Here is a 20,252-nt window from a genome sequence, read left to right as displayed (position 1 = left end):
TTGCCATGGGGACTAGTCAAGCCCATGTAAACCTTCCATCTCTATCAGACAGATGAGAACGATATGAGAATGAATCTTTTACTAGTTCACCTTCTGAAATTGCTAACAATTATCTCTGTTTTTGGAAAAGGATTCATCATTTCTTGCAGGTGGAGACTCATTCACATTTTCAGCTTTCAATAAGTATTATTTCAGAGCTTTGCCTGATGATCTTGGTGTCAACCAAAGTCACCCAGAGAATGAAATCGTTGGTGATGGAACCATTTCCAAATTTCTCCAGTGTTACCAGCCGCACTGGTCTAAATAACATTTATCAAAAACATGTAAACTTCATATTGTTTTAAGAAAGTAATATGTTTCTTTGAAATGCATTAATCCTAAGCGTATATGCATATCAATGTACCTTTAAATGGGTTTACAGTTAACTCTAGGAGAATCTGAGCTCCGTGAAGACAGGGTCCGTGTTTGTTTTTTTTGTTTTTTTTTATTTTTTGTTTTTTGTTTTTTACCTCTGTATGCCCAGCCTCTAGCTTGCCACGATATTAGGGATTCAGTAAATGCATCAGTGAATCAGCACACACCCTTACATTGATGATGGCAGAGATGGCAGGTATTGGTGTTCAGGTGTGTAAGGAGGAACTACCTCTAAAACATTTATTCATTTATTAAAAGACAATTTATTGATGCCTGCTGGCTTCATTCATTCAGTGATGGCACAGTTCCTGCTTCTCATTGACGGAGCTAGTCTTTAGGTATATAAATCTGAACAGGACAAGGTCCGCGTCTTCCTGGAGCTCTTGTTCTGTAGGGAGAGATAGACATATACCTCTGCCAGAGTCAAATATGATTGGCATTAGAGTAGATATATAACCATCAAGACCATATTTAATTCTGACTGGGGCTCAGGAAGAAAGAAGATGAAATTTGAGCAGGACCTTGACAGATGAGTAGGAGTTCCACAGGCAGAGGAGACAGGTGAAGGGGGGTTTTGTGCGGGAGAGAAGATGAAACATGTAAGGCAGCAGGAGGAGAGTATGTCAGAGAACATGGTGCATGAGGGCATGAGCATGGGTGACTATTCTCAGGTGGCTGAAATATAGGTTTTCTGAAGGCTGAAGCAGGAGACAGACTGGTGGCCAGATTACTATGTGGGGTAGAGAGAAGGAGAGGGTCCACAGGATGCTTCTGGGATGTGAAGGCAGGACCAGCCCCAAGAGCTACAGCGTGAGGAGGCCCACCATTCAAAGGGCCAGGCAATGAGGCAGGACCACACCTGCCTGTAGGACAGCCAACGGGCATGGCAGCGTCAGGGAAGGTGGCCAGAGCTGCTGTTCCGAGCCAGATCTCTTTTAGAGGGTATTGTGAATGATTCTGTTTATTCTAAACATGGGAATATTTGAGTCATCTTTTTGTGACTGATACCTAACTTAATTCCACTGTGGTCAAAAAACATACCTCAAATGATTTCAATTCTTTGTAATTTGTTAAGGCTCATTTTATGGTCTAGCATATGTCAATTTTAGGAACTATTCCTTGTGCACTTAAAAAGAGCATGCCTTGGGCAGCCCCGGTGGCTTAGGGGTTTAGCGCTGCCTTCAGCCCAGGGTGTGATCCTGGAGACCCTGGATCGAGTCGCACGTCGGGCTCCCTGCATGGAGCCTGCTTCTCCCTCTGCCTGTGTCTTTGCCTCTCTCTGTGTGTGTCTCTCATGAATAAATAAAATCTTTAAAAAAAGAAGAAAAAAAAGAACATGCCTTGCATCTTTACCTGCGGTGTTCTATAAATGTCAATTAGGTTAAATTCATTAATTGCATTATTTAAGTCTTCTTTGTTATTGCTGATTTTTTCCCTCCTTATTCCACTTGATATTATGAGATGTTAACGTTTAACGATGTGCTTTTCACTATTTCGCTTTATCTATGATGAACACAAATTTAGAGATTGTGTTATCTTCCTAGTGAATTGAACCTTTTATCACTATCAAAAGATTCTCTCTTTCTAGTGATGGTTTTTATTCTAAAATTTATTTTGACATTTATGGGGCTATATCAACTTTCTTTTGGTTAGTGTTTGTACATATATCTTTTCTATCCTTTTACTTTCAATCTTTTCCTGTCCCTATATTTAAGACTCATAAGCACTTCTGACTAGGTCTTTTATTTTGTTTGTATTCAGCTTGACAATCTTTGCCTTTTAACGGGAGTATCTCATATTTATATTTATGTAAGTGATATATTCATATGTATTTTAATATACCTATAATTTAACTTTTTTCTACTTGTTCCACCTGTTTTATGTTTGCTTTTTTGCTTCTTTCTTCTCTTGTTTTGGGTTAATAAAGTTCTTTTATTGTTACTATTCCATTTCCCCTCTCCATTTATAATTACATATTTCTTTTTTCTATGTCTTTAATGGCTAGCCTCACGATTAGAACATGCAAACTGGGCTTATTACAATCTAATATAAATTAGTACTTTTATCACTTCATTAACAGTGCTAGGGCCTTAAAATGTAAATTCTACTTAACCCCACTCCCCGTATTTTGTGTTATTCTATACATCTTTTAGACCACACAATATAGCATCATTGTTATACTTACTATTCATGTACATTTACCCACATTTTTTACTTTTCCATTGTTCTTCACTCTTTTTTGTATTTCAGTGTTTTGGAGGAACTATTTTCCTTCTGTCAGAGGACCTTCCTTTCCTTATCTTTCAGGGCAGGCTTATTTGGGATTAATTCTCTTAGGGTCTTTTTGGCCTAAAAATCTTTTCCCTTTGTCTTCACTTTTTAGAAACAAAACAAAACAAAACAAAACACAAATATTCACAACCCTGTGAATTTACCTCTCTCACATTTACCTCTCTTTCTATTGATATATACTTTTTATTGAGCCATTTGAAAGTGAGTTGTAGATAAGATGCCTCAATACTCTTTAATATTTCAGTGTGTATTTCCTAACAAACAAAACTCCCCTACATACCTGCAAAACAAACATCAATATCTATATACCCCATTAGAAATGTTTTAGTTGTCCTAATAGTGCCTTTTACAGATCCGGGATACAATCCAGGGTCATGTGTTGCATTTAGTCATTGTGCCACTTTAGTCTGGATGAGTTCTTTGCTTTTTCCTTACCTTCCACAACATGGATATTCTTGAAGAGTTTAATCCCGTAACTTTGTAGAACATCTCTCCACTTGGTTTGAAACTTGGGTTTCCTAAAGATTGGATTCAGTTTATGTATGCTTATCAGGTAAACCCTTTCTAGTGAATCAGATCAGGTGGTACATAATGTTCATTTGTCCCATTACTGTTAAGTTTTGTCATTCGGTAAAAATGGTATCTTGCTAGGCTATCCACTCTAAGATCAATTAACTATTTTGTACTTAGCAATAAATAAATATTTTGTATTTGCTAATCAGTAATTTTGGGGATGATACATTGGGATGTAAATATCCTGTTCCCGATCAAACTTTCACCCACTAATTTTAGCATTCATTGATGACTTTGCCCGAATCAATTATTCTTGTGATGGCTACCAAATGTTAGTATTTATTCTATATTTATTGGTTGCTATTCTATTTTAAGGTTGCTTTTCTTTCTATCCCATTTTTAAAATTCACTTATTTGTGTCAGTATGGGTTTATAGAACTATAATTTTATTTAATGACTTATAATCTATGACTGTCATTACTTATTTTGATGCTCAGACTTTCCCTGATTTGGGCAAGTATGAGAGTATGGGGGTGTTTGGGAGACCAGAGACAGGTGGAAGGAGGGAGTCCTTTCAAGCTGACCTTATGTAATTTTGACATGTTCTGAAAATTTGCTACTTTTGTACTTTTTAGAACCACAAGATGTTTCTGGCTCGTGTTATACTTTCATTGTCCCAACCCTGGAATCCTCCATCTTTCTAATGGGTTCTGGTTCCTTTTAAAGGAGAAAGGTATTTTATAAACCAAGGTCCGTGTTACAAGGTATGATCATTGCTATAGGTGTATCATGGATCCTAGGCCCTCTGTGTAGAAAGAGCTAGGAAATATTACCCACGTACACACTCCACATACCCATGTAAATTATATCTGCCTATATTAAAAAACCATGAGTTCACACTGACACCTCCCATTTCAGCCTAACACCCTTTCCACGTTTGAAACTCCTTTGGCGACAAGAAATCTGGGTCCCATTATCCTCAATATATTCGCTTAGTTATTTAAGCCCCCTGTATGTAACCATCAATAGCCCATATGGTGTCTTTGTGTGAAATAGAGAAAGATGTCTCTTCTGAGTAAATCCCACGCTGTCCTAGGAAGCACAGCTTTCTGAGTCAGAGGCTGGATTTCAGGCCCCACTAACCCCTCAGCCGGTTGCCCTTATGCAGGGAACGACATTCATAACCTACAGCAGCCCTATCAATTTCAGTCTGTTCTCCCAACAATGATTCCATTACTCTTCTTTTAGTATTAATTAAAAGGTGTGTGTGACACGGACAGAAATGGCACAAGTGAAAAGCAATTTGGCTCCAATAAGCCATTTCATGTTATTTTTGCCTTACTAAAGTCTTGTGTGTCTTCTTCAAAGTTAATCTTATTCTTAGGAATAGAGAAAGCTCAAGGAAAATTTGGATGTGTTACTCTGCTCTGCTAAGCCCTGGTGTTACTGCAGCTGGCACATGGCATTCCTTTGGGCTCAGAAAATTTAGAAAAAAAATTAAGTTAAAGAAAAAGCTCTGAAGGATAAAAGACATAATAACAGGGTTGGGAAGATATGACATACAGGGGGAAAGAGAGAAAGAGCTAAGGGTACCTGTCTGAGAACATATAGAACATATATATGTTCAACATATAGTTGAAAGGGCTCTGACTGGCCTATAAAGAACTTTAAGGAGGGACACTGCGCTGGCTCAGTTAGTCGGGCATGTGACTCTTAATCTCGGGGTCATGAGTTTAAGCTCCATGTTGGGTGTGGAACCTATTTTAAAAAAAATAATAAATTTAAGAATTCTAAGGAGATTTTGTAATTCCTCAATTTCCTCCTTTTCTAATTTTCTGATAAGCGCTCAAATAGAGAGGAAGAGATTTTTAATGTCCACCTTTAATGCCATTGCCCTCATGAAAGCTTCCCCAATGTCTACTACTACATTTCTTTCTTTTTTTTTTTTTTAAGATTTTATTTATTTATTTGACACAGAGAGGGCACAAGCAGGGTGAGCAGAGGCAGAGGGAGATGGAAAGGGAGAAGCAGGCCCCTCATTGAGTGGGGAGCCCAATGTGGGGCTCAATCCCAAAACTCTGGGATTGTAACCCAAACCGAAGGCAGACACTCAACCGTCTGAGCCACCCAGGTGCCCCTACTACTGCATTTCTAAAGCCCCAGCACCAAAGCATAGTAGAAATTTGGGAGTGAGGTTACACAAACTTGAGCCAGAGTAGAGGCGAATTAAAGAGTCATCTAGGGTTAGAGAGGGCACGGTGACAACAACAGTAATAGCTCATGCTTACCGGGCACTTACTATGTGCCAAGCACTGTTCTACATGCTTCCCACGTGCTCGCTCATTTTAGCTCCCACCTGCAGGATGAGGAAGGCATTATGACTGCGGTACAGGCAAAGCGATGGGCTCTGAGAACTTGAGTGACTTACCCACAGTCAGATGGTGGTTGAGCAGTCACACGGTCATTGTACAAGGAGGAGGCCAACTGGAGTAGCCGGACCCTGGGGCCTCAGTCAGTGTGCTGTGCTGCCTCTGCCGATGAGAAGGGCAACTGGGGCCTCCCAGTAGTAACCTTTCCCCTGGAAACAAAGTTGGCTTTCAGAGACTGGACCAGAGCATGGGTATGTGTGTTTGGGGGACCAGAGGCAGGTAATAGCTGGGTGTTTTCCAGGGCTAGAGATACATGGCACCTGTGAAAAGAAGAATCTCTAAATATCTGCTCAATATTTTAGTAGATTCAAGAGAAAACTGATTTTCTAGTAAGAAAAATGGTGTGCCTCTTCCTTTATGTTAAAAATAAAAGATTACATTTATGTAATATATTAACACTTTACTTAGAATTATTGAGGAATTTTGATTTTTCAGAATCAGATAGCTTTGGGGGATATGTATATTAAAAGGTTTAAAATTTAAATAATAAAATGAATCTCTATTCCCAATGAGCAGCCCTACACTATGTACTATTTGGTTTTAGAATATGAGCTGGCTAGTCTCAGAGTTGGTGGTATATCCAGGATTTGCACTGTACACTTTGCATATGCAAAGAACTAAAATACTCACCTTGCATTGCTTCATGCCAGCTAAGAATATTTTTAAAATTTCTATTCCAATGTGCTATGTCAGTTTCAGCAGGTCCAATTTATATTTTGGTAGTTGTCTAAAGATGCTGTGTGGAAATCTGAGTTAGCAACACCATATTCCTATTTATTCCAATAATGTCTTCTCATCCCTTATAGATTGGTACCCAAGCAGTTAGAGCTAGAGCAGGGTGTAGCAGGTTGTAAAGAGTCTCAACATTAATCTCTTTCTTGCAGACTCATGAAAGTTTGAATTCTTTCCTTAGAAGTGATAAGTAGGGTGGGCAACCTTAGTGGCTATGGTGAGCAGTGAAGTGAAACACTTGGTGGGAGTTTGACATTGTTGACGTGTTGGTTTTCTCCTACTCACTGGCATGTGAGTCTATGTCTGTGTGTGGCTGCTCCAGAACCAGAAGAAAGTGCCCCAGGGAAATTTCTACACCTAGTTCAGTTTATGAGGTGCAGTGATCACATGATGAACCGAAACAGCTGAAATAAAGAGATGAGCTAGATAGCTCCACCTTCATGGAGATTGCAATCTGTGGGGTAAATATGTGGGTATCACAGGCAAAAGTAGGGGAGGGGATGACTTCCCAAAGAGTTGTTCTAGGAAGAGTGCCCTGTATTTCAATTACAAGTGCCCTATAATTCTTCTTGATCTTCATTCAGCCATCATCTACATCAACCCCATCATCCCCATTCCCATCACCAACACCATCATTAAAAGAGTTGGCCATTTTTGAAACTTCTAATTTGCCAGCTTCTGTTTAAATTTCTATCTGTGATTTCTTTCTTTGATTTTTTAGTACCTGGGAATTTATCTTTGAGGCCAGATATGTGTTTTTAAAATGTCTATTTATATAGTACCCAACACATATGTGTTGAAAGTGAAGAGGAAACAGCTAATTCCAGTCCAGTCTGCCATGTTGCTGGCAATCTCCCACAGAAATTCATTTATCCATTCAACAAATAGTGATTGCCCGCTATGTGGCCGATACTGTTGTAGGTATTAGGGATAAAATAAACAAAAATCCTGGCTTTCATGAAGCTTACATTCATTCCTGTGGAAATATATTCAGGACTTACCAGGTGCTTTATCTAGGCTTTAGGTATAGTAACTCATAGAATTGTCATAATCACCCTGTGAGGGAGGTGCCATTATTTTCCCCATTTTATAGATGAAGAAACTGAGGCATATGGAGGTTAGGTCACTTCCCCAGTGTCACTCTGGTAGTGAGCAGAGTAGCAAGGATGCAAACCCTGGCAGCACAGGTGCCCTGTCCATGGTATAACCACTATGCAATGTGGCCTTTCTGTATGTGAATCTATGCCTGGAACATGGTGGGCTCTTGATAGTTATTTGTTGAATGATTAAGTGAAATGAATGAATAAATGATCACACCGTACTGTATCATCTGCTGTTTGTCTATCCTTTAGAAGATTTTGAGCTCCTGGGGGATAGAACGATATCTTCTTGGACTTGATGGTGCCATGGACAGGGCCCACAAGGAGTACTGCTCAGGAAAATGTTGAATGCTGAATGAATGAACTTCCAGGTGGTTTCTAGAATGACAGTGCTTCTCCACTTTAGTGTGCAGAAGAGCCACCTGGGAATCTGGGAAAATGGCAACTGCAGGATGGTACCCTCAGGCCCCACCATGGTCTGTGCTCCTCTCTCTGGCCTCAGAGTCTCAAGGTCATTGTCTTGGGTTTGATGTTCCACAGGGTGTCATAAAGAGCTACATTCTGCTATATAACATTGCTAAGCAAGGCACCTGCAGGCTTGTCTGAACACATCCCAATTCCTGTTGTAAATGATGATTTGAAGAGCAGCACTGATTTTTGGAAGTCTTATTATAGACATTTACATGAAAGCACTTAACAAACAGAAGTTAAGAAAGTAGAAGGCCATTATATAATAATATGAGCACTGAGTAAAGAATCCTTCCTCTTAACTGGTCCTGAGTGTACTCATCTGCTAAATGAGAAGACTAGAGATGCCCTCTGAAGATCCTTCTGGAACACTAGTGACAATATCTATCGCTTATTGCATGCCTACTGTGTGCCAAGCAATATTTGCAACTTTACCTCTATTGTGTCTGGTAGCTAATTCTCAGAACAATATGGCAATAGAGTCATTATGCTGCCAGGGAGATGTGTTATTTATTTCTAATATATATGGATAGCTTGCTGTGTACCAGGCATCAGGTTGGGCACTGAAGACTTTGCCATAAGTTGTCCAACATCTCAAAATTTGGAAGCAGTCAGAGGGAACCCTCAGGTATCTAAAACTGATGTCTGAGCTCTTTCTTCTTCCTCTCACACATTTCTTCTAAGAGTCTATATCTAAAAAGTATATGTGAGGTCACTGGCATTTTTCCTGAATTCCTCTACCAGTAATTCCCCTGGTTGTACATTAGAATCATTTAATATTCTACTTCAAACTAATTAAATAACTATTTCTAGGGAGAGGGAGGAATCAATGTTTTGATTTAAGAATTGCCTAAGTTATTTAAATATGTTGCCAGAATCAAACACCAAATCATGTAGATTCTAATTTTAAAAAATTATTTCTAATCATGGCAAAATCCATATAACATAAAATTCACCATCTTAACTATTTCTGAAGTATGTTGTTCGGTAGCGTTAAGCACATTCACACTGTTGTGCAGCCAATCCCTAGAGCTCTCTTCATCTTCCCAGTAGAAGCTCTGAAACCATTAAACAATAACTCCTTGTTTTCCCCCTCTCCACAGTCCTCAGCAACCACCTTCTACCATTCTGTTTTCTGGCTCTATGAATTTGCTTATTCTATGTACCTGATATAAGTGGAATCTTACAGGATTTGTCTTTTTAACTTAGCATAATGTCTTCAGGGTTCATCCATGTCATAGTATCTGTAAGAATTTATTTCCTTTTTGAGACTTATTAAGGCACCATTGTGTGTATATTTCATGTTTTGTTTATCCATTCATTCATTGGTGGACGCTTCCCACTTTTGGCTACCGTGACTAATACTACTATGAACATAGGTGTATGAATATCTGCCCAAAACCCTGCTTTCCATTATGTGGAGTACATACCCAGAAATGAAACTGCTGGATCCTGTTATAATTCTATTTTTAATTTTTTGGGGAACTGCCATGCTGTTTTCCACAGCAGCTGCACCATTTTATATTCCCACCAGTGCACAGGGGTTCCAACTTCCCCCCATCCTCACCAACACTTGTTGTTTTCTGGTTTTTGACAGTAACCATCCTAATGAGTATGACATTGTAGATTATAAATTTCAAATCCAATTATATTTGTGTGTATGAGTAAATTTTATCACATAGTTTTAGTTATTTGTCTGTGAATCTTTAAATGATTTCACTTTAATTTCGCATCATTTTTCTTTCTTCATTGAGAGAATCTCTCCAGATTCAGTATTGATCACTTTTCTCAGAATTATGGGGAGAGGATGGGTGTTGAGGAGATATTGGATAGCATCTCTGCTTTCAAGTTGCTTATGGTTTCTGGCTGGGAGTTTGCTTACAACTATGCTTACAGCCTTGCTGGATTTGTGTCCTGGTTCAGGTCACACATGCTCCTGTCTGGTGACTTACTAATTTGCTCAAGGCTTTGAAAGATGAGATTGCCAAATACACTGTAGCCAAGTGAGAAAAAATTCCATGTAGAAAGAATAAGTGAACTGTGGATCTGGGAATGGACACAATGTTTTGGAAAAGAAGACTGGTTTGATTTGAACTAAAGTTCATGTTGGAAAAAGGTGGGAAAGGCTGTCATATCAGATGAAGCCAGATTTGAGAGGATCTTGAAAGGTTCAGAATTGTTGGGGAAGAAGAGGTTGAAGGGCAGTTTGTGGCTGGCCGTCAGCAGTGTCTGCACTGGTGGGGTGGAAAGGAGAGATGTTCATCCAGGTGGGCAATCACCTAGACAGGAGCATCCTCCAGGACACTACACTGGAAAGGTGAGCCTAAAATTTATCTTTAAAGGAGAAACTGGGGCAGCCCGGGTGGCGCAGCGGTTTAGCGCTGCCTTCAGCCCAGGGTGTGATCCTGGAGACCCAGGATCGAATCCCACGTCAGGCTCCTTGCATGGAGCCTGCTTCTCCCTCTGCCTGTGTCTTTGCCTCTCTCTCTCTGTGTGTCTCTTATGAATAAATAATTAAAATCTTTTTAAAAAAATAAAGGTGAAACTATAATCTTTGGAGACAGATTGAGCATGAAGACTTTGGGAGGGAGAAGAATCGTCTTTCAAAACTAGGCAATATTTTGGGGGTAAAGCAGTTACCTCTTCAAAGGAGACTGTGGTCATGGGGGAAAACAAAGCCCCAGTATTGGTATTTGTTAGGCTCATGTTTGATTGCAAGGGACAGATAAACCCCAAATAACAATGACTTAAGCCAGATAGAAGTTTATATTTCTGTTACTAAAATAAAGTTCAGATATGAGCAGACCAAAATTCAGGTAACTGGCCAGGGTTCCCATGGGCACATCAGCTTCAGTGGTGCCCAGACCCAACTCCTCTTCCTGCCTTCCTTTGCCATGCCCTCCTTTCTTCATTGGCAATCCAGGCTTTATCTTTTTTTCAATTTCCCACCACCAGTCAGGAATAAATGCCATTGTACATCAGTCATGCGTCTTTGACCTGCCCCTCACTCCAACCCTCCTGCTCCAGCCCCACCCTCGGTTCTCTCTTTTGTACTCTTACCACAACTTCCTCAAATAGTCTCCCAGTCTCTTGTCTTAATCCACCCTTCTCATGGCTCCCAAGTTAGCTTCTAGAGAGCACATCACTCCTCACTCACAGCCCTCTGATGATGTTTCCTATAGCTTCTGGAGTAGTTAGAACTCTTGAGCTTTACATTCAATGCTCTCAGTCAATTAACTAAAATCTTACCATCTAAAACAATTGCTTGATTTCATTTTAACATCTCCATTTTAATAGTGTCTAATTTTCATAACCCTTTAAGGGAGAAGACTCTTAGTAAATTTCTCCTCAGGAGAATTAATGACTAGGAAAAGCCACATTAGTTGAAATGTTTTCACCTTCAAGGCCAAACAACAAGCTTACCGTCTACTACCATTTCAAATGTAGCTCAGTTTTGTCTTATTAAATCAAGACTCAAGGATCCATGAGTTTTTGGATTCTCTGCTGGACCCACAAGCCAGAGTCCGAAGTCTGCTCTGAGAAGGGTTGACTTGACACCCAGAAACAGGCCTGGTGGAAGTGATTATGGTGAGAAAGAGATCTGACTTTTCCCCTTTGTCCATACGAGGGGGTAAAGGGTGGGAGCAATGGGAAGGGTGTTGTGTATCTTTGGGAGCATCCCTCTGGACCTGACTTAAGATGGATATAGATTTGAATCTCAACTCCAAAGCTTGCTTTCATGTGGCATTGGCATTTTGCTTGATCTCTCTTGCCCCAGTGGCCCCACCCATGAAATGGAGGCTAATCACAGGATTCCCTACCCATCCTGGGGGTTCTTATCAAGATCAAAGACGCTGGATTTGAAATACTTTCTAATTCTATATAGGCTGTGGGAATTTTAATATCTCCTGTATATTTGTTTTCTGGAGCTGCTGTAACAAAGTACCACAAACTAGATGGCTTAAAACAACAGCAATTTATTGTCTCACACTTCTAGAGGCTAGAAATCCAAGATCAAGATGTCAGCAGACCCAGATTCTCTCCCAAGGCTTAAAGAGGAGTCTTTTCTTGCCTTTTCCTAGTTTCTGGTGTGTGCTGGCAACTCTTGTGTTCCTTGGCTCATAGATGCATCACTCTGGTCTCTGCTTGCTTGGTGATAGGTGTCCTCTCTGCATGTCTTCGTCTTGGCTTTCTCTTCTTACAAGGACACCAGTCATTGGATCAGGGCCCTCCTCAATCCAGTAGCATCTCATCTTAACTAATCACATCTACAGAGATCCAATTTCCAAATAAGGCCACATTCTGAGATTACAGGTGGACAAGAGTTTTGGGGAGACATTATTTAACAGAATCTACCACCTTACTAAGACTGTCTTAAGAAGGAATTCAGATCCCACAGGCTAAAAGCTTAGCCTATACTGCTAGAGAAAGTGCAGTCGCAGCATTTGCTCTTCTTGCTTCACAACCCCCGTTTCCCTGCCCCTACCTCAGCTCCACACACTTTAGCTTTGAGCTCTTCTCTCCCCGGGCATGCAATGATCATGTAATAGTGAACCTAAACTTCTATAGGGGAAAAATGTATTTATTTTTTCAGGGGGAGAATAAGAGGAGATGTTGATAAGGTCTCTCATTAAAATAATGAGTGAAAATTAGAGAACTATTATGGGTCAGGTTGGCCTGTGCAAAAATATTTTTGGGCCTCTAACGACGGTACATGCAACTAAGGTCATATTTAACAGACACTTGATCTGGGACCTTCTTGTCTCAGTATTGTGTGTGGTAAAGGTGGGGAATGGTTTCCATAGGGGTTGAAGGAGCCATTTAGGCATGTGGAAATTGACTCAAGAAGACGTAGAAGGGATGCAGCACAAGACAGTTGGGTGGAAAGGACATCAGTCCTGGCTCTGCCTCTGTCTCTGTGTGTGATTTGGGGTATGTCCCTTCCCCTGCCTGAGAGCTTGGAGGCCCGAGAGGAGCTTGGAGAGGAGGAAGGGAGCCATAAAAGAGCCCTTCTCTAGGGCTTAAGGCAAGTCACCCGCCTCTCGTACAACTTATAAAAATTGGACATTCACAGTAAGATGTTACATGAGATATAAACCTCTCTCACCTATTTTTCATGTGTGATCATCAGAACAACTCTGCAAGTTAGGTGAAGTAGATATTTGTGTTCCTATTTTGCAGATGGGAAAACTGAGATTTGTACAGGATAGCAGAAGGTCATGTGGCTCTGATAACCCTACACTGTCCGTGTCTCTGTGCCGTCATGCTGGCCAGCCTAGTGTCAGAACCAGATCCAGACATGGTCTCCAGGAGTCTTTGCCATCTCTCTTATTCCCACAGCCTAGATTCCACATTCATCAGGAATAAGCTGCTGGGTTTCCACTGCACCTGTGTAGACTCCATTCCATTTCATAGGATTTTAGGCCACACTCTTTGCAGTTAGAAAACGTGAGTGAGTAAATAGGTATATTCTCTCTTTTTTCTTTTTCTTCACCGTTAATTCCCTTTAAAAAAAAAAAAAGGAAAGGATAGGAGAACTTTAAGCATTTTGAAAGAGACAGTTAATCAATACGCATTATTCTCCAAACATTCTAGGAAATTCAAGGAAATTATAAAGTGCCTTCTAAAGGCCTCTTCAGATATCTGTATGCCTGCCCTTCAGAAGGAAAGTTTCCTCTTGGCACATAAAGAAGTCAAATTAGGCCCAGAAGAGACGATCCTTGTTGGAGCGTGAATGTCAAAGACACAATCTTCAACAAAATAGCTTTCTCTCTCAGCATGCTCTGGAGAGAATAACTTTGGTTATTGGTAGTTCCTGTGCAGAGCACAGTGAGAGAGTCTGGGGGATCATAAGAACTGACACTTGTATGAGATCTGAATGTCTTGCTGAGGATTTTCACTTATTTCATCTTTGGTAATGACAGTTCACTTCAGGATGCGCTGGGATTTGCCAGCTACACAAGGGACAGCACCCAGCCTCTCACAAGACAGGAGACAAATGCCTTTATCAAAGCTTAGTGATGCCTGCCTGAAGGTGTCTTCCTTAGACGTGTAGACAAACATGGGCCCATCTCCTCTGCCAACCTCAGAGGACCTGGTAGGCCTCAAGGGTCAGGATGGTGTCTTCAGTCCCAGGACAGGGCCCTTGAAAGACATCTTTCTGGTGACCAGAGAGTTCAAGAGAATTAGAAGAAAGAGGCAGTCCCTAGGAACTGAAACCCAAAGAGTTTCACAATCATTAAACAAGTTAAAGTTCACCTTTTCTGTGGGTGAGTCCCATGATCCCAACTCAGGCTGGCCTAGTGGGCCAGAGTCTTCCTTTGGGAGACCCATTCAGGGCCTGAGAAGAGGCTGCCCCTTTCCTAGCCTCCTGGGGGCCGGAGGCAGCAGCCACTAGAGCTCCCTGGAATGGTCCTTGTGATCCAGGTTCAATGTCTCTGCTGATCAGCTCTAGAGATACCCCTTCACACTGCAGGAAGTAACTCAGAAGTTCAGGTCACCTATCTCTGGGGGACTCCACAGGGACATTCTATTCAGTGACAATGTGGTGGGGAGGTATTGTTGTTTAGAGGATGGCTCTATAGAAGAGAAAACACTTTTCCATTACCTCCTTAGGTTCTGTGGCTGGACCTGAGAATCAGACTGACGTGAGCCAGATCACTAGGAGAAAAGCATAGGCATTTTATTTAATATTTTTACATGTACACAGGAGCCACCAATAGGTCCTAAGAAAAATGAAGACCCTAAGAAATGCTTCAGACCTTTTTTAAGGAAGAATGATCAATGTGTAGAAAAATGACAAGACAGAGGAAAAGGGGTTTATGCTTCTAGGGTAGTAAGCTATGGGATAGTGACTAGGTGATATGTAGGGGGACTGTGGGAAGAATGCAGATCATTTTAGTAGGTTGGTTTGTATGATCCATTTTGGTGTCAGCTGCCCTGGTGGTCAGAATGTTGTCTTCCTGGGGCAAGGAGGTCACCTTTCCCATGGGAAATTTTATAACCTGTTTCTGGGTGGAAGGAGGAAGTCAGAGGAAGTCAGAGAGCCCCTCCCACATCTACTATTTCCCAAGTGCCTTCAGCTCCAAATAACCAATATGCCAAAATAATCTGTTTTGGTGGTGTGTTCTGAACCCTTTCGGTTCACGTCTCAGTGTTTGTTTTCCGTCCATGTAATGCTGGACAAGTTACTGAACCCCTGTGAGCTTCAGTTTAATCACCTGTGAAATAGGGATAAGATCTCATTTCTTTTTTTTTTTTTTTAAGATTTTATTTATTTATTCATGAGAGACACACAGAGAGGCAGACACAGGCAGAAGGAGAAGCAGGCTCCATGCAGGGAGCCCGATGTGGGACTCGATCCCAGAACTCCAGAATCACTCCCTGAGCCAAAGGTGGATGCTCAACCACTAAGCCACCCAGGCGTCCCTAAGATCTCATTTCTTAAATAATATGAATGACACAACGCATGCACATTGTTTAACACAAGGCCTAGCATGGAGTAGCCCTCAATAAATGATAGATGGAGGAGGCTTTCAATACATTATAGATTAAAAATACACCAACAAAATGAGAGACAGAAGTCGAAGTTTCTCCTTGGTCTGGTCATTACTTAGGGCAAGGCCCGCCTTCTTGGGCTTATGCCAATTAAGGAAATCATACTCAATTAAGGAACTCCTTGGTGAAATCAAATCCAAGAGAGCAGGGCTTGGGGAATGTACCTCTGAGTTCAGGGCCCCTTTGTCATCCCAGAGAGGTTCTTTTCAGGCTCCATCTGTGCTGCAGGCCCAGGCACCTCAATCCTGGCCATGTCCAAGGCGGCTGGGAACTTTGAACACTATAGGCACCTGATGGGCCCAAGGATGCGTCACACAGCCTCTTAAAGCATCTACAATGTACCAGTGTAATCTAATGCTGCAGATATGGTGATAAATGAAAAAGACCAGTGTGTGCCCTTGTATTGTATTACTGGGCTTATGTTTCAGCGAGGAGATAGAAAATAAACGAGAATATCATATCATATAATATAATATAAAATATGATATAAATCAGTGCTAAGAAGAAAAATAAGCAGTGGAGGAGACCCGGAAAGGCCTCTGTAAAGAAGCAATATTTGTGCAGAATCTTGGATAAAGTGAAAAAATGTAGCTTGTAAATATCTGGGGTGAAAATGATCCAAGCAAGGGGAATGACAAGCACAAATTTCTCCAGGCCAGAGTGTAAGTAGTGGGTTGGAGCACTAGAGTGACTGGAGTCAAGTGGGGAGCTGGAAGGGAATGAAGTTGAAGCTCAGATGGCACGGTGTGGGTCATGGTAGAGATGTTGACCTTGATTTTGAATGAGACAGAACACTACCGGAGGTCTTTGTGATTGGCCTAACATATCTTTAAAGGGCCACGCTGGTTGCTATAGCAAGAACAGATGATAAAAGGGTAAGGGTAGCAAAAGCAGGAAGAATGAAGACTCTTTGACAGTATTCCAGACATGAAATGTTTGGGGTAGGAGTGGGGTGACAGTGGTGGAGGAGGTAAGGTGTGGTGGTGTGCATGATACCCTTTAAAGGCAAATTGACAGTACTGGGGGCTGGATTGGATATTGATAGAGAACAGATGGAATAGAAGAGCCTAAGTTGACCCTAACTCTTTTGATCTGAGCTATGGGGTGAACGGAGTTGCTATTTACTGAAATGAGAGGAAGTGGTGCGGAACTGGCCGAGGAGGTCAAGGGTCAAGCTTGAGATAGCGGTCAGGCATCTGGATCAGTTGCTGTGTGGCCTTTTGCATGTAAGAGTGCTTGGAAGACCCGTAGAAGGCCTGCTTTCCCAAGTCAGGGACGCAGCAACGCTCTCAGGTCTGAGGTCACGGACCCCAAGCCTCAGGGGTGAGGGTGGGGGTGCCCACAGAAGGCGCTCTGAATGACAGAGGCTGGGGCCGCTAAAAGTTAGGCTGAATTAGTGATGAATAATATTTGAGCACAGAGAGACGTTCATCCCTGTATTTGGATCTGAATTTTTGTGTAAATAGAAAAGGGAAACTTGGATTCATACACTGTTTTACAATTTAATAAGCACTGTCAAATCTGCCATATTTATCCTGTGAAGTAGGAATGATTCTCTTCCTTTTGGAGACGGCGAAGGGAAGTTCAGAGCAGTTCAGGGACTTGCCCAAGGTCGCATAATGAGCAGGTGAGGGAATCCGCAAATCCAGGTTTTCTGAACGAAAATCATTTTCATTTTATGGTGCGCTTCCCCATTTTCTCATGGCTATTTTAGTCACATATTAATTCTGCTAGTATCTAAAAAATCAAAGCAATAGTACCTAAGATCGGTATTAAAAATGTCCTCCTTGTATCTTATTGACTGCAAATGACCCCACGTGCTTGGTGTACACCTCCCAACCCCCTAAGCATTCCTCCCCCATCCAACTGGGGCTTTTCTGGCAGTTTCGCTTCCTTGGCAACCAAATGGCTAATGAGCTTCACCCGAACTCCTGTCTCTCTTAACAAATTCCTTTTTATCAATGGCTCATTTGCATTGAAAGAGGTTTTCACGCCAAGCAATATTTTTGGGAACATTTTACAACTCCAGTGCTAAAGTTCTGAGAGAAGCTGCTTCAAAAAAGCCGCTACCCCTTCCCTACATTGGATCATTTCAAAACACATTTAGAAGAGAAGAGTTTTTCAGTGAGTATCCCAGGCATTCATGCAAAGTATCGCTTGGTCCTGATTGAGACCACAGCTGGGTCTACATGGTGCGAAACATCTGGATGGAAAATACAAATGAAATGCATTGGGATGTGAGTAATGGGTCAAAAGCCAGCTTTGATGTCCTCAGACAACGTAAGTGGTTGCCCTTGGGTCACCCAAATCCCTCTTTGGGTCTCATCTCAATCATGCCTGTATATGAGGGTGTAGGCAGGACACTGGGCTTGAAAAAAAGAAAATTGGGGTGCCATTCTGTACTTTGTCACTTCCTGGAGTGTGACCTCATCTAGCCTCAGCTTCCACATCTGTGAAATGGACGTGCTTATATCTGCACAGGTTCCAAAGACATTTCTAAAGAATAAATAAAGCAAATTTTGAAGTAGGCAGGGGTCATGTTGTATTTATTTTTGCATCTCCACTGCCAAAACCAGGCACGTAGTGCACGTAGGAGGAACTGGATACCTGTTTTTGAATGATTTATGAATGACTATAATATAGGCAGTTCTATAGCTCTAGCACCTATTATTCGTATGGCTCTATTCACATTTGCCGGTTCCCTCTGGTACTTGAGTAAATTTACCATTCCTAGAAATGAGGGCACGTAACCCAGAAAAAATATTTACTGAAAGCATAAAATGTACTGTACTAGGTGTAAATAATTTTTCCCCCCAGTTAGTCCAAGTGGTGAATAACCCCAGCTTTTGTTCTATTTGGAGCACCTGTTTGTAATCCAGGTCATAAATATTTTCATGACTATTGCTTAGTAGTCAATGAGTTTCTTTGTTGGCACAGAATTTAAGATATTTCCCTAATAAGGACACCCAGTGTTAAAGCAATGAATTTCTATAGCTATGCAGTTCAGAGAGTTACCTAGGAGATGAAAAGCTAATCTGTCTGGAATTTCTGCCCTTGAGACCAGAGATACTATAAATTTGCTCGGGAGGAAAATAATCATGGTAAGCATCTTAATTTCTTCCATCTCGTTTCCAAGCAGATGTCGCTGTGTTTTAGCCTGGAATTCATCATCTCTCTGATACATCAACATTGACATATTACATCTTCATCTCCTATTATAGAAAATGGAAATGAAACCAGAATGCGAGCATGTTGAATGAATTGGACTCCCCAGAGATTTGGGGGAGAAGAAAACCTCCCACTCGCCTTTGACTTTTGGATTTCTTGTTTCCTTCATGTTTGGATTGCACTTTGAGAAGTCCATCTGGAAGTTCACTTTTTCATATTTTGCAAATGCAAGTAGAGCTTATTATCAAAAGATGAACCCCCAAAGGAAGAGAAACAGTGAGTGGGGGCGGGAGGAGGGATGTAAGAGAATCACCTCAAGAATCCAGTGCTGGGATTTAAGGTTAAACTCCAGAGATGAAACTCCATTTATTTCTCGGCTTGACTTTGCCAGTCTGCTGTTTGGGGTGAATGCATGGATATGTTTAGTTGCTCGCCTCTATCTATTAAGCTCTCCGGTTAGAGGATGAGTTTGGGTAGGTGTCAACACCTGCAAATGTCACCAGGCCTGTAATACCCTTGCAGCACTGAGTTATCAAAGTAGCACGGCACAGTCTGCCTGACACCTGTCACCCCACGGTGGGCACCGGGACGCTTTTTTCCTTTTTCTGGCTTCAAGAAAACATTCTTAGGATTTCAGGATCCTATTATATGTTGAGTGAATTGCGTTCTTCTTGAATTCCTTACAAAGTCACTCTGGTCCTTGGAGATTAGAAGTTTAAACTTTGAAGGCCATACCTCATCGAGTTGTCTTCGCTTTGGTTCCCCAGCCGTTTCTGTCGCATTCAGACTTAATCCTCTTCAGATAGATCAAGCCAACCATCAGTCAAGGTGGTCTTTATTTCCTTCCACATGCTACAGGGATTTTCTCATATATTCCCTGGCACCCTGACCACAGACTCAGCTGCTGTCTAAAGTTGATGTAAATAATGTTTATAACTTGGCCCAAACTTGTTGGCCATTTGCGGGAAGAATCCATCTTATGCTAAGAGTAGCAAAGGCTGCTGCCATTGTGGTCATAACAGGATAGCCGGGTAGAGCATTAGCACCCTAGCATCGATCTCTTTGCAAATTTATGGGCCAGGAAAGATAAAGAGCAGTTTGCTTCTATGGATCTGGGTAACGGTGTCAGCATCAGGCAGTGGGGCCCCTGCAGATAACTTTGGATGTAGTGTTGGGTGTTGGGGTCTAAGTTAGAGTTAGCTATGCTACTCTCCAGCTATGTGGCCTTGGATAAGTAATTTAATCTCCTTGGGCCCATGTTCTCATCTGAAAGATGGGAAAACTATCATCTTCCCTGCATGTATCACTGGATGATCTGGGTAAGGAATAGAAGAGTGTCTTGAAAACAATGAAATGCCATTAAAGTGAGAGCTACCACCACTGTCTCCTATGTCACATTGTAGGTTGTCTGACAAACATTTATTACAAGCTTTATGACAAGTCCTTAAAATACATCAAGAACTTTCTGCCTGCTTCTCTGAGCCTCAGGTTTCTCACTGTAAAATGAAGTAACCTTTAGCTCATATATTCAGTGAGATAATGGGCATGAGTGGGCCTATAAGGTGCAGGATCCTAGTAT

At 41.4% G+C, this 20,252-nt stretch overlaps 2 long non-coding RNA genes across 3 annotated transcripts; one reads left to right on the top strand and one right to left on the bottom strand.

Annotated features, from left to right (window-relative positions):
* Positions 1 to 14: 14 nt before the first annotated feature.
* Positions 15 to 20,050, top strand: LOC140641756 (uncharacterized). Of its 2 annotated transcripts, none has more exons than XR_012038354.1 (2): positions 15 to 149; positions 18,645 to 20,050. It is a non-coding gene; the product is annotated as an uncharacterized lncRNA (long non-coding RNA). The 2 variants fall into 2 exon arrangements; XR_012038355.1 differs by lacking the exon at positions 15 to 149 and adding an exon at positions 8,058 to 8,576.
* On the bottom strand, positions 536 to 7,954 carry LOC140641755 (uncharacterized). Its single transcript, XR_012038353.1, has 3 exons — positions 7,703 to 7,954; positions 5,648 to 5,797; positions 536 to 802 (listed from the first exon to the last, which is right to left on the bottom strand). It is a non-coding gene; the product is annotated as an uncharacterized lncRNA (long non-coding RNA).
* Positions 20,051 to 20,252: the final 202 nt, after the last annotated feature.

This window comes from Canis lupus, chromosome 10 (assembly GCF_048164855.1).
Source record: "Canis lupus baileyi chromosome 10, mCanLup2.hap1, whole genome shotgun sequence".
Lineage (NCBI taxonomy): Eukaryota > Metazoa > Chordata > Mammalia > Carnivora > Canidae > Canis > Canis lupus.
This window is presented reverse-complemented; position numbering and strand designations above follow the sequence as displayed.